General features: G+C 51.4%; 1 protein-coding gene across 1 annotated transcript in view; it reads left to right on the top strand.

Moving 5' to 3' along the window:
• Nucleotides 1-5623: 5623 nt before the first annotated feature.
• Nucleotides 5624-13692, top strand: part of KBTBD11 (kelch repeat and BTB domain containing 11) — a 28570-nt gene continuing 20501 nt past the window's right edge. Inside the window, exon 1 of the mRNA XM_033177665.1 lies at nucleotides 5624-6073. The gene's annotated coding sequence lies outside the window, so the exon portion shown is untranslated. The remainder of the gene's footprint in view (nucleotides 6074-13692) is intronic.

Genomic DNA, 13692 nt, shown 5'->3' with positions numbered 1-13692 from the left:
AGCACGTGCTTTGGTTCAAGAGTTACCTGAAAGCCCTCCAATCCAACAGGCGCCCCCCACGCTGCCCACCACCGCTTCCGGTCCGTGGTTCCCCAGGGCCCAGAGTCCCGTTCCTGCCTCAGCTCCCTCTGGTGGGACCCCGGCATGGGAGGTGACTTCTCTGGAGACTCTCTGGTGTGTTAAAATTTGGGCACAGGAGTTCTGATCGCAGCAGGGTCCTGCCGGAAGGTGCAGAGGCCAAGGCGGTTTGAGGACTGCAGGTCCTTTCCAGCGAAGAACCCGCCGAAGCTGGGGACCGCTGGGCAGCTGGGGCTGTCCAGAAAGAGGGTGAAGCCTTCTGAGGAAACGCCCAGGGCAGGAAGGTCCTGCCGAACCCCCTCTGACCCGGTCTCCTCCGAGTCCTCTCCTCTGAGGCTCCCAGAGCTCCCTGCAGGCTCCCGCCTGGGATACCAGGAACAGGGACTCTCAGGATGGTGTCGGGGCGTCAGGGCTGCAGGGGCCATGGAGCCAGGTGGAGCTGGGAGAGGCTCTGTGGTCAGCCCCCACCCTCCTCACTTCCCACGCCTCCTGCTGCAGAACAGACACCCTTGGAGCTGGGGGAGGGGCAGCCGCGGAGGAAGGACGGGGCTGACCACTCCCTGTGACCCAGCCCCCTGCAGCTGCGCAGGCGGCTGACCTACCTCCCAGGATGCCCAAGCAGAAGCTCTGCAGCTAGTCACTGTCCCGCACCCTCCTAAGTCCACAACCTCGTGCATCCGCACATCCCGAAAGGCCTGGGTGTTAAGCAGAGAGGCCATCCAAGTTTGACTGTTAGTGTGTTTTAAAGTGACGTCCTGGCACCCTGCAAACCTTAGCATTTTAATCCCAGACAGCAGCAGGAAGGAGAGATTCGTCAGCCTGGTCAGAAGACATCGAGGTCTCTTTGGCTGAGCGGTTAGATGTCCTCTTATACTGATGGAGATAGTTTAGAGCCATTTTCAAACATTTATACCCCAAAACTACTTTTTCCCAAGTGTGTTGCCTATTAGACTGGAAGACTTTGTTTGGAAAAACTGAGTCTAGGGACTACTCCAGCTGCGGCCACCTGGCATGGTGGAGCCTTTGCCAGGGCACGGATGTGCATTGCATTTCTCCGGGACCAACCAGCCAATTGCTCAGTCATCACCCAGTGACCCTCAGCTATGCAGCTCACAGCGTGGCGACTGTGGGCCATGAACCCTCCAGGAAGGACCAACATTGCCACCAGTGCTACAACTGAAAGCAGTGTTTAGAAAGTTGGGTACCAGTGTGACAGCGTGATTTTACACCTGTTTAACCTAACACTAAGGTAATGGTTTTGTATTCTGTATGTCTTTTAAAATTTTATTTGTATTGTAAATGGAAATGTTGTCTATAACGGATTGAAAACTTTAAAATCATAAACTGACACGTTACTCCCAATAGCGTGGAAAGCCCTGCCTGTATGGAAGAGACACAAAACCCTGGGATGAGTATTATATATATTATAATATATATAAAATATAAACTTATATATAATATATAATAATATAATTATATCATAATATAATTATGTTAAAAATTAATTATATATTATATATAAAATATAAATTTTATATTTAAAATAAATTAATAAATGTATATATATATTTGAGACAGGGTCTCACTGTGTTGCTCAGGCTGGAGTGCAGTGGTGCAATCATGGCTTATGGCAGCCTCGACCTCCCAGGCTCAAGCAATCCTCTCGTTCGGCCTCCTGAGTAGCTGGGACTACAGGTGCACGCCAGCACGCCCAGTTAATTGTTTGTATTTTTGTGGAGACAGAGTTTTGCCATGTTGCCCAGGCTGGTCTCCAACTCCTAGGCTCAAGCGATCTGCCTGCCTCAGTCTCCCAAAGTGCTGGGACCACAGGTGCGAGTCACTGCCCCCAACCCTGAAAATATTTTAAATTGTGGCTAACTTGCGCTAACATTATTAATAGATACTTGAAACTATTTTAAAGTAATGGTTGCCATCTTGTTTCCTTTATTTTTCTGAAAAAATGGTTACTAGGATTCCCACTAATAAACACACTGGCCATTTGGGGACGGCAGCATTAATTCACTGCGGGTAATCTGCAGTCTGCTTGAGGGAACCGCATGCCCAGCCCCCGCAGTCCCTGGGAGAGCCTGTCAGGGATGATGAGCGATGGGCATTTGGGCTCGAAAGGCCTCACTCCTTCATTTACTCAACAGTTACCGAACCTGGCTTCATTCCCTCACTGTGCCGGGCCCAGGGGTACAAAGCTCAAAAGCATGGCCTCTGTTTCCCTATTCAAATCAGCACAATTAGGGTATCATCTTAAACCTGGGACTGTCTGTAACTTAAAATCTGGGGGCCAGGCGCAGTGGCTCACGCCTGTAATCCCAGCACTTTGGGAGGCTGAGGAGGGCGGATCACCTGAGGTCAGGAATTTGAGACCAGACTGACCAATGTGGTGAAACACCGTCTCTATGAAAAATAAAAAAAATTAGCCAGGCATGGTGGCACACACCTGCAATCCCAGCTACTCGGGAGTCTGAGGCAGGAGAATCACTTGAACCTGGGAGGTGGTGGTTGTAGTGAGCTGAGATTGCACCATTCTACTCCACACGTGGCAACAAGAGCGAAACTCTGTCTCAAAAAAATAAAATTTGGGGAATGACATGCTTAGCACATGGCCAATACATGTGTGCTATTGATAGTCAATAGTGGACAATATTTCGGAGGACTTAGGAGCACACCGTTTCCTGAATATGAGGGTCTCAGGCGCTGGCTGGTGACATAGGTGGAGAGACTGACCTAAGGAAAGAGCTTCACAGTATTTACGAAGCAGCTTGCGAGAAAAACACCATTGCACACAGTTCATCAGAGCTGAGGGAGCACCGAGGTGGGTAAGGTTCACCTAAGGAAGTGCCAGGGTTGGGTAAGGTTCACCTAAGGGAGTGCCAGGGCCGGGTAAGTTTCACCTAAGGGAGTGCCATGGCCGGGTAGGGTTCACCTAAGGGAGTGCCAGGGCCGGGTAAAGTTCGTCTAAGGGAGTGCCATGGCCGGGTAAGGTTCATCTAAGAGAGTGCCATAGCCAGGTAAGGTTCACCTAAGGGAGTGCCAGGGCCAGGTAAGGTTCACCTAAGGGAGTGCAGGGCCGGGTAAGGTTAATCTAAGGGAGTGCCAGGGCCAAGACTTTACTTCTGTACAATATGCACAGAATTTTTAAATGAACCAGTGAGTATTGTTTCAAAGCCAACACATATATTCTAATTATTTTTTCATGCCAAGAAGCTGGAAGTACTTTATAGCAGTTGGCTCCATTCCTGACAGTTATTGGGATTTAACAGCTTTATTGGTTGGGGGAGGAACACATGAACTCCTATGGGCTAATACAAGCATTTGGGAAATTATCTGTTGTCTGGTGTTAGCACATTTAGAAAACTACATCCAGTACCCGAGCAGGGCAGCGGAGCTGGAGAGTAAGAAGCAGAGCTGGAGAGTAAGAAGTGTTTGCTAAGTCACCGTGCAGGCAGCGACAGAATCAGAGGTGACGAATGTGAGTCCGCCCGTTGGCTTAAGATCCAGTATCTTGAGTGAGTTGCACGGATCGTCTCCTTCAGTCCTCTCAGGTAGATGCAATGGTGTCTCCCTGGAGCACAGAGAGGCCAAGTATCTGGCTCCAGATCACAAGACTGGCAGAGAGTGAGGCTGGTGTCTAAAGTCCCATCAGTTGAACTCCAAAGTGGGCTGTCTACAAATTCGGTTCAGAGTCCTCCCAGCCTGGAGCCCAGTTTGATGGAGTCCAGCATTCAGAGGCCAGTAAACCACTGTGCCCTGGACAACTCCGTAAGCTTCACTTCTATTTTCAGGGTGGTTTTGCATGTTGAAATATTTGCATGCTTCGATCAGGCTCTCCCTGAGCAGGGGAAATTTACATAGTAAAATAGTATTACCCTTGAAATAGATTTAAGATAGGTCCCCCTTCTTTTTCATAGTAGTACAACCCAGTTCAATTTCAGGAACTCTAGAGGTCTCTGTAGTTATGAAGAACTAATTAAAGGCATGAAATACTCCTCTGCAAGTTTCATAGACCATGTTGGGCCTACAGTCCATTTCCAAAATAAATATCTAAAGTAAGAAAAATATGGGACTCCCCACAGACTACTTATCTACTAGATGGTGTGGGGTTTGGATGGATGTTTTAAGTTACTTCAGTGATTTTTTCATTCAGTATTTATTGAGAACCTAATGTATGCCAAGCTTGTAAAATCCAGTAGGCAGTGTGACCTCTTCCCAGGTCTCTGAACGCTGGCAGGATGGCAGACAAGATGCTGTGGGGCTTGCATGTTCAGAGCACCGTGTCTTAGGTGACCTCCGGGGCCTTTGGGGGCCCAACCCCAGGGCGGTGGGAAAGCCAGGTGAGGCTTTGTTTGGCCTGCTCACGTTTCTCTGGAAAAGAATGGGGGTAGTTAGGCCAGGCGTGGGGGCTCACGCCTGTAATCCCAGCACTTTGGGACGCCAAGACGGGTGGATCACTTGAGGTCAGGAGATCGAGACTAGCCTGGCCAATGTAGAGTGAAACCCTGTCTCTACTAAAAATACAAAAATTAGCTGGGTGTGGTGGTACACACCTCTAGTCACAGCTACTCGGGAGGCTGAGACAGGAGAATTGCTTGAACCGGTGATGCAGAGGTTGCAGTGAGCTGAGATTGCACCACTGCATTCCAGCCTGGGTGACAGAGCGAGACTTCATCTCTAAAAAAAAAGAAAAGAAAAAAGAAAGAACGACAGAAAAAGAAATATTATTCTGCAGCCAAAGGGAAGTAGAGATGCACTAAGATCACAGTAGAGTTTGAAACATTTTTGGAGTAAATTGAACAAAATAAAAATGGAGCAGCATGGGAATTATTTTAGCCCCCACCAAAAGGGTCTATTTAACGGAAGTTCTCAATTTTCAAAAAATCTGAGTAGCTCGCTTAGTTTCGGCCTCCTGTAATTCAAGTACTGACGGCAGGTACTACTCTTCTTGGCAACTGAGTGAAAAGGGTTTTAAAGATGTTCTCAAAAAAAAAAAAAAAAAAAAAAAGATGTTCTCGGGGCGTTAGCTTTGGTGCTGGAGTCATAATGGCTAATTATGTGTATACAGCAGGCAACTGGCAAAGACTGTCAGAAGCAAAAAGAACAAAAAAAGAGAAAGTAAAGCCTCCGGCTCTCCGTGCTTATGGAAATCTCATCGTCATTAATTTGCACAAAACCATTAAAAATAGCATTTGCCAGCAGGGGTCCAGTGTTAATTAGGACCCAGTCTGGGAGCAGCTGGAACTCTGCTATCCTGGCTCCGTCCCAGCCGCCCTGAGCCCCGTCTGCGCCGCTGGGTCCGCTGGGCCCGGGTAGGAGGCAGAGGCCACGTTTCTGGATATGAGAAAAAGCTCCGACGTTTCGTCCACTCTCGTGTTGTAAACTTTAAAAAATTCTGGAATCTGTGAGAATTTGGCAATAGGTTTTTAACCACTAAATATGTCAACAACGCATCGCCTCTACTTTTACCAAAAAATAGGCGCACAAAACTCCCCCGTTTGCGCCGGCGGGCACCTGTCTCCGCCTCCTCGCAGGAAGTGGCCCCCGCGCGTGGGCTCGGGCTCGGGTGGGGGCGTGGGCCGCGGTCCCGGAAGGGGTGAAGCGCCCGGTGGGCTGGCGCGGAGCAGGGAGGCCCGGGGGGAGCCGCAGCCGCTCCGCAGCCCGTCCGCAGACCCGGCCAGGCGGCGCGCGCCCGAGAACGCCCCGTGTGCACGCGCCCGCCCCCCTCCCCGCACCCTGCGCGCGCCCCTCGCAGCCGGGAGCCGGAGCACTGGCTCCGCGCGGCCTGGAGAGGCGGAGAGGCCGGTCCGCCGCCCCCTCTGCCGCCCACGCCCCGCTGCGGGTCGGAGGAGCAGGAGCGCTCGCAGGTGCTCGGAGAAGCCGGGCCGCGGCTCCCACAGGTGCCGGGAGGAGGCCGCGCGCATGCGCCGGAGCCCACCCGCCAGGCTGCGCGTCCCGGGCCCGGGGGCTGAAGAGGAGCCGCGGCGAGGTAGGGCGGACCCCGGGGAGGTCCGGGGAGGTCTGGGGAGGCAGCGGCGGGGCCCGGCGGGCGGAGAGGGAAGGAGCCCGAGGCGCGGGTCGGAGGGGCGGCGGGTGGTCGGCGAGGGCGGTAGAAGGCGGGAGGGGAGCAAAGGAGAGGCCGGCAGGGGAGTGGCGCGGAGGCGAGGCGAGGCCGGCACGGGAAGGGAGGGGAGCGGAGGGAAGGGAGGGGAGGGCAGCGGAGGGGAGCGGAGGGGAGGGAAGGGAGGGGAGGGAAGGGAGGGGAGCGGAGGGGGCGGTGCTGCCCGCGGCGGGGTGGGCGGCGGTGGGTGGTCTCCGCTCCGCCCCCGGGAGGCCGCGTAGGGGGCGTGGGGGCCTCCACGCGGGGTCTGCCCCAGAGCCTCCCCCGGGACGCGGCGACTCCGGCCCAAAGACAGTGAGCGGCCCGCGCCGCGCCCATGGTCACCGCCCCCCGCCGAGGGTCCCGGAGCCCCCGCCGGAGCAGAAGCCGGAGCTGAAGCCGAAGCCGAAGCCAAGCGCACGGGGCCGGGGCCGGGGCTCCACCCGGGGTTGCTCCGCGTGTCTCTCGGCCGTCGCGGGGATCGGCTGTTCGGAGCGGACGGGGGTCCCTCCTGGACTCGAGGCCCCAGGGAGGGGAGTGCGGCCCTTGATCCTCCGCTTCTGCACCCGGGTGCAGGGGTGTCCGGGCCGCTGACCCCCGCGAGCCCTGAGCACCCCGACCCACCCGCCGCACCACGCCGCGGCTCCCGAGCCCTGCCGGGCACCCCCTCCAGCCCCCGCCCCACGTGCTGGGGAGACCTCCGGGCGGTCTGGGCGGGATTCCGCAGGGGTCCCTCCTCTCAGGCGCGGCTCCTTCTGGAGCATGAAAAGAGGGTTAACCAAAGTCCCTCCACCTTTTCAGAGTCCTACAAAACCACATTTCCCCCTCCACCCACTCCAGTGTCTATTCTAAGGAAGAGAAAAGGAACAAATCAGTGCAGCGAGCTTTATTCTACTTAGCTCACAAAAGGCACCGCCGTCAGATTTTAAAGTTCCTGCCATCCCCTCAGGCACTGAGTGAGAAGTTCGCCGGGTTCCCGCCTCCATTTCCCACTAAGGAGCCGTTACTCAGGCTCCAATTAGGAACCCTTAATGGATGTCAATGGAACCCTTCAGCCTTTTATCCTGAGCTAATAGTGTGCATTATTAGAATAGTCCTCCCCACTCCTGACACCACGGAAGGGAGCGTTCCATTGCCTTCAGATTTGCTCCAGCAACAACCCGATGTCTGCAAATTTATGGTAATTGGCATTGCAATGCTCCCATCAGGGCATAACTAAGCAAAAATTGTAATGAGATAAAGCCTTTGAACTTTTCATGTCAGTTGTGGAGGCATTGCTGGCCATAGCATTATAAAGCACATAATAAAATTAGTTAAAAGATGTTGCTTACAGTATAGTCATACGTTAGCAGAGCCACGTTCGGATCAGTTACAGACCGCCAAGATGACGGTGGTCCCGTAAGATTATAAGACTGTTTTCCCTGTGTCTTTTTCATGCTTAGAAATGTGTAGATACACAAACACCATTGTGTTATAATTGCCTGCAGTATTGTGTGCGCTGTACAGGTGTGCAGTCTGGAGCAGGAGGCTGTGCGGTGGAGCTCAGGTGTGTAGCAGGCTGCACTGTCTAGGTGTATAAGTGCCCTGTGTGATGTTTGCACAGTGATGAAGTCACCTAACTACCATGTCTCAGAACCTGTCTGCATCTGAACCATTCATGACTGTATTTAAGCCAGCATTGGACTTGGGAGGAGGGGAGAAAACTTAAATGTTGTGACTCTGAGACTAAAGAAATTCCCAGGGAGCAGGACTCTGTGTTGACTGATGTCTGGGCCTAACTTGACCCTGAGAGCACCTTGCCCTGGGAGGATGGAAGAATCCGGAAAGGTGGTTTGGAGGTCATTGCATCATTTGTAAACTACAAGGCAAACCGGCTTCAGTGGGGTTTCCGTATGTTGCGTTACAAGTAGCAACCTTGGAAGTGGGAACCCAGCAGGTCTCGTCTTTGTCCCTGTGCTGATACAGAGACTCTCCATGCCTTGGATGCCTCCATCTGGGCACATGTTTCAGTTGTTTTCTAAATACCAATAGCACAGATTGCTCAGTAATAATAGCTTTCCTGCAAATCTGGAATCACTTAGACAGCTGCAGTGCCTCTGAGCCTTCTTGCATCCAAGGCTGTGAACAAGGAGGAGTGGTGTCTGAGTGGGCTTGAGAAGGGCCTGGAGAACAGCGGGTTTCCTGATCACAAACCAGCCTGTCATTCAGCATATGTTCCCTGGGTGACTCAGGGCAATATCTGCCCTTCTCCGGAGGTCAAGGGCTCATTGTGTCAATTGTGGTCTTGAGTGTTTTTTTTTTCTCTTGAAATTATCATAATTAAGCTAAAATTATAGTGTCGGTACCCAGCACGTATTTGCAAAGTATTTAACAATGAGCAAAAACTTTAAGAATAAATTAAAACATGTAGGAGTTTACTTTTTGCCAACAGCCAGGTTCCTGCTAGAAATGATTTTGAAATAAACGGTGTCTTGGAAATAGAAACCGTTGCATGTCTTACGTGCGTTTTGTTTGAAGGATTAGCATGAATTTCCTTCTGAGTATTTGTGGAGTTACCCCGCCCTCCCTCCCCCCCACCCCCCGCCACCCTGCTGTGGGTCAGGCACAGTCCTAGGTGCTGGGGATACAGTTGCAAGTAAAGTCAGCCTAGTTCCCTGCTCTCTGCAGCTGAGACTTTAATACAGTGAAAGGCATTCAGCATATAATTATGTTAATTCTTAGGTAATAACACACGGAGACTAGTGCTTTGAAGGAGAGGAATACATTCCCGTGAATGCACGTAACAGAGGAATCTAAGGCCGAGAACTAAGGGATGAGAGGGGTGGCTCAGGAGCCCAGGAGGGGGAAGTTTGTGGCAACATCGTGTGCAAAGGCCCTGTGGTGAGGACTAGAGCACGGAAAGGCCAGTGAGGGGCGCTGGAGCAGAGCCTAGTAAAAGTGTAATGTCACCCGATTTTATGACTGACTTGTGGCATTTCCTTCTCATAAATTGATGGAGCTTCACACGTTAGAGCAAGCTCCTACAACCCACGGCCCACGAGCCACTTGTGGCCCAGGACAGCTTTGAATGTGGCCCAACACAGATTTGTAAACTTTCTTAAAACATTATGAGTTTTTTAATTATTATTATTATTTTAGCTCATCAGCTGTCAATAGTATTAGTCTGTTTTCTGTGTGACCCAAGACAGTTCTTCCAGTATGGCCCAGGGAAGCCAAAAGATTGGAGACCCCTGCTTTAGAGCTTGATGGAGTTTCACTTGGATTAATTTTGTAGCATGGAGACATCCTGAATCCTAAAGTGAAATCATTGAATAGGAGGAGGCACATGGAATGTTTCGTAAATGAAAAACCACAGTGCCGATGTTAGCTGGTATTGTTAGTGTTTTATTATAAAGACGTGGAGTTGTGGGGACATACGTACGGGCATGCTTCTACGGAGTCTACCTTCTTTGTCCAGGCCACCTCCATCTCATGCTTGGACTTCTGTAGTAGTCTCTGGAGAGGCTCTGCATGTCTTCTCTTTGAACAGGCCCTCCTACAGAAGTCAGAATAATTATTTTTATTATTATTATTATATTTTGAGATGGAGTCTTGCTCTGTCATCCAGGCTGGAGTGCAGTGGCACCATCTGGGCTCACTGCAACCTCCACCTCCCGAGTTCAAGCGATTCTCATGTCTCAGCCTCTCAAGTAGCTGGGATTACAGGCGCCCACCACCACATCCAGCTCAATTTTTTTTTGTACTTTTAGTAGAGATGGGGTCTCAGCATGTTGGCCAGGCTGGTCTCGAACTCCTGGCCTCAGGTGATCTTCCTGCCTTGGCCTCCCAAAGTGCTGGGATTACAGACATGAACCACCACGCCCAGCTCAGAGCAATTATTTTTTTAAGATCTTACAATATTGGGCCTTTCATAGCTTCCCTTTCCTGCAAGATGCAGTCCACAGTTCTGAATATTTGTAGCAAGACCCTTGTTCCAATATCATGGTTGTTCAGTAAGCCACGCACAACTTAGTGGCTTAAAGCAATAGCATTCATTTATTTATATTTTAAGTTCCAGGCTACATGTGCGGGAGGTGCAGGTTTGTTACATAGGTAAACGTGTGCCATGGTGGTTTGCTGCACTGATCAACCCATCACCTAGGTATTAAACCCAGCGTGCATTAGCTATTTATCCTGATGCTCTCCCTCCACCGCCCCCTGCAGGCCCCAGTGTGTGTTGTTCTCCTCCCTGTGTCCATGTGATCTCACTGTTCAGTTCCCACTAACAAGTGAGAACCTGTGGTGTTGGGTTTTCTGTTCCTGTATTAGTAGCAATAGCATTCATTTTGCTTAAAAGTCTGCAGTCTCTCTGGGCACAGCTCGCCTTGGTGCCACTCAGCACCAGATGCGGAACTTGAAGGCCAAGGACTGGAACCATGGAGGCTCCTGACTTGCTGCCTGAGGCTTGCACCAGGAGGATTCACACATTTGGGGCTGATGCAGCAGGGGCCCCTCGGGGACCTCCCCCTGTCACTCTGTGGCCATCTGTGTATTCGCTCCAGCGTGGCAGCCTTGATGCAGTGGACTCCCTGTGTGTTGAGTCAAGGTCACCACAGACTGTGACCTGAGAAAACAGCAGGTGGAACTGGGTCACCTTTCTCACGAGGCGGGGGGGTCGTGTTGTGCTGCTTCCCCCTCAGTCCCCGGCCAGCCATGTAGAAGAGGAGGGAACGGGGTCCCAGCTGTGAGCGGAGGGGAATCTCACTGGGCAGGAAGGGCGTGCCGAGCGGGGTGCATCCATGGGGCATCTTTGGAAAACAGAATCTGCTCTTTCCACTAAGGTCATGTCTCTTCCACATAAAAAAGGTCACGGCGATCCCCAAATCTCATTCTGTTGTGGCATCAGACTTGGGCTCCAGGAGGTCCTCATGGAAGTCAGGTGTGAAAGTGCCTCCCTGGGCTTTAGTCCTTCCTCCGAGGTGAAGGCTGGTGCTCCAAAGTGATGAGAGACCCACCCCCAGCCCACAGTGTACAGCCCTAGGCAGGCACAGGAGAACTGCTGTAGGCCCTCTTGCTGGTCAGAGTTCTCCAGGGAAACAGAACCAACTGGGTACGTGTGTGCGTGTGTGTGTGTGTGTGTGTGTGTCTACACACGTGAGAGGGATTAGAGAGCAAGATTGAAGGGCCTGGCTCATCTGATGGTGACGGGGCAAGTTTGAGATCTGCAGGGCAGGCCGGCAGACTGGAGATCCAAGGAAGTGCTGGTGTTACAGTCCCTCTTCCTCGGGCCACCTCAGTCTTTTAAGGCTTTGACTGATTGGATGAGGCCCACCCATATTGTGAATAGAAACATGCTTTACTCAGAATCTTCCCATGTAAATGTTAATCAGGTCGTAAAAAAACACGCTTAGGCCAGGTGCCATGGCTCCCAGCACTTTGGGAGGCTGAGGTGGGCAGATCACTTGAGGTCAGGAGTTTGAGACCAGCCTGGCCAACATGGTGAAACCCCATCTCTACTAAAAACCCAAAAACTAGCCAGGTGCAGTGGTGTGTGCTTGTGATCCCAGCTAGTCAGGAGGCTGAGGCATGAGAATCGCATGACCCAGGAGGTGGAGGTTGCAGTGAGCCGAGATTGCACCACTGCACTCCAGCCTGGGCTACAGAGTGAGACTCTGTCTCAAACAAAACAATAAAACAAAAAAAAAAAAACCCTTCACAGTGACATTCGGACTATGACTGATTGAGTATCTGGGTACTGTGGCCTAACCAAGTGGACACATAAAAGTACTTATCGTAACCTTGCTGTTCAGAAAGGGGGAAGTGGGCGGCAGACAGGGGTCTCTGGCCCACGTGGTCCTGAAGTGCAGCTGGGTGCTGGTCGGCAGCCTCTGGACAGAGCTCGGACCTCATCCCGGGCGGCTTCCACACTCCTGGCTGTACCCTCTGGGCTCTTGGATTTGTTTGGGGAGTGGCTCTTCCTTTCCGTGGAGAGGCCTGTGTTTGCAGCTGAGAGGTTTTTTTGCATCCTGCCCAGAGTACTTTGGGAGTCCAATGTCCAGTCTCGCTTTGTACTGAATCTGTTCCCTGTAGCCTGAGCTGGCAATATTTCATCTGTTCAATTACCTAAAAACGCTGCTGTGTTTCGTTTTCTATGAATCTGCTGCCTCAGCCTCCCGAGTAGCTGGGATTACAAGCGTGTGCCACCACGCCTGGCTCATTTTTGTATTTTTAGTAGAGATGGGGTTTCACCATGTTGGCCAGGATGGTCCCAATCTCTTGACCTCATGATCTGCCTGCCTTGGCCTCCCAAAGTGCTGGGATTACAGACGTGAGCCACCCTGCCCGGCCGATAATCAGAACTTTTAAAATGAGCTCCATGAAGCTACAGCCTCTGGCTCCACGCTGCAGGCAGCCTCCAAGGGGGACACCACGTGCTTCTGCATCCGGATGGGGAGGCTGGGGTGTGGTTTGTGGTGGCAGCGTGTGCTGAAAGGTGCTTGTCCCTGCCCTGGAGCCTCCACCAGCTGGAGGTGGCACCGTGCAGCCGCCAGGGCAGGGGCAGGGCAGGGACACCATCTACTGGTTCTGTTAACTGTCTTTTCTCAGAGAGTGCCAGCGAGAGCAGATGAGTGCCTCACAGTTTTCAGCATGACTTTAGCAATCTGCTCAACCCGACTGGCCACAGAAAGCCTGCCTGCTTGTTGCATGGGCTGAGTCTCCTGCAGTTTCATGGGGTTTGTGGAAATCTTTACGAATGGCTGGATCACAGACTTGTTTTTAGCTTGTTTCATATGTCTGGCATTGCAGTAGTGCAAAATAGTAACAAGGGCCGTAGGATCTCAGGGTCTGGTTTTTAATTGTAGCCCCAACCCTAATTGGCTGTGTGACCCTGTGAGCCTGTCAGTGAATTTCATAGCAGAAGCCTAACAGGCCAAGAGAGAGTGGGGTGATCTATTCAGAGTGCTGAAGGAAATAAAAACTTGCCAACCAAAATTTCTGTACCCAGAAAGGCTGTCATGTAGAAATGAAGGAGAGAGAAAGATTTTCCCAGGCAAACATCAGCTGAGGGAGTTCACCACCACCAGACCTGTCTTATAAGAAATGCTTAAGGGAATTCTTCAAGCTGAAAGAAAAGGACGTTAATTAGTAACATGAAGACATTGAAAAGTGTTAAAATTCACTGGTAAATGTAAGTAAACAGTTGAATTCACAATAACACTATAATGGTGGTATGTAAATTAACTATATCTTTAGTCTGAAGGCTGAAAGACAAAACTATTCAAACAATAAAAGATACTGTGATGGTTAATTTCAGGTGTCAACTTGAGTAGACTAAGGGATACCCCAATAGCTTGTAAAGTATTATTTCTGGAAGTGTCTGTGAGGGTGTCCCTGGAAGAGATTGGCATTTGAACCAGTGTGAGGAAGATTTGCCCTCAGCACCATCCAATTGTCTGAGAGCCCAGATAGAAGAAAATGGCAGAACAAAGCCAAATTCTTTCTCTCCCCCTCCCCCTCTCCCCTGTCCT

The sequence above is a fragment of the Trachypithecus francoisi genome, unplaced genomic scaffold (assembly GCF_009764315.1).
Source record: "Trachypithecus francoisi isolate TF-2019V2 unplaced genomic scaffold, Tfra_2.0 Contig01558, whole genome shotgun sequence".
NCBI classification, from domain to species: domain Eukaryota; kingdom Metazoa; phylum Chordata; class Mammalia; order Primates; family Cercopithecidae; genus Trachypithecus; species Trachypithecus francoisi.
This window is presented reverse-complemented; position numbering and strand designations above follow the sequence as displayed.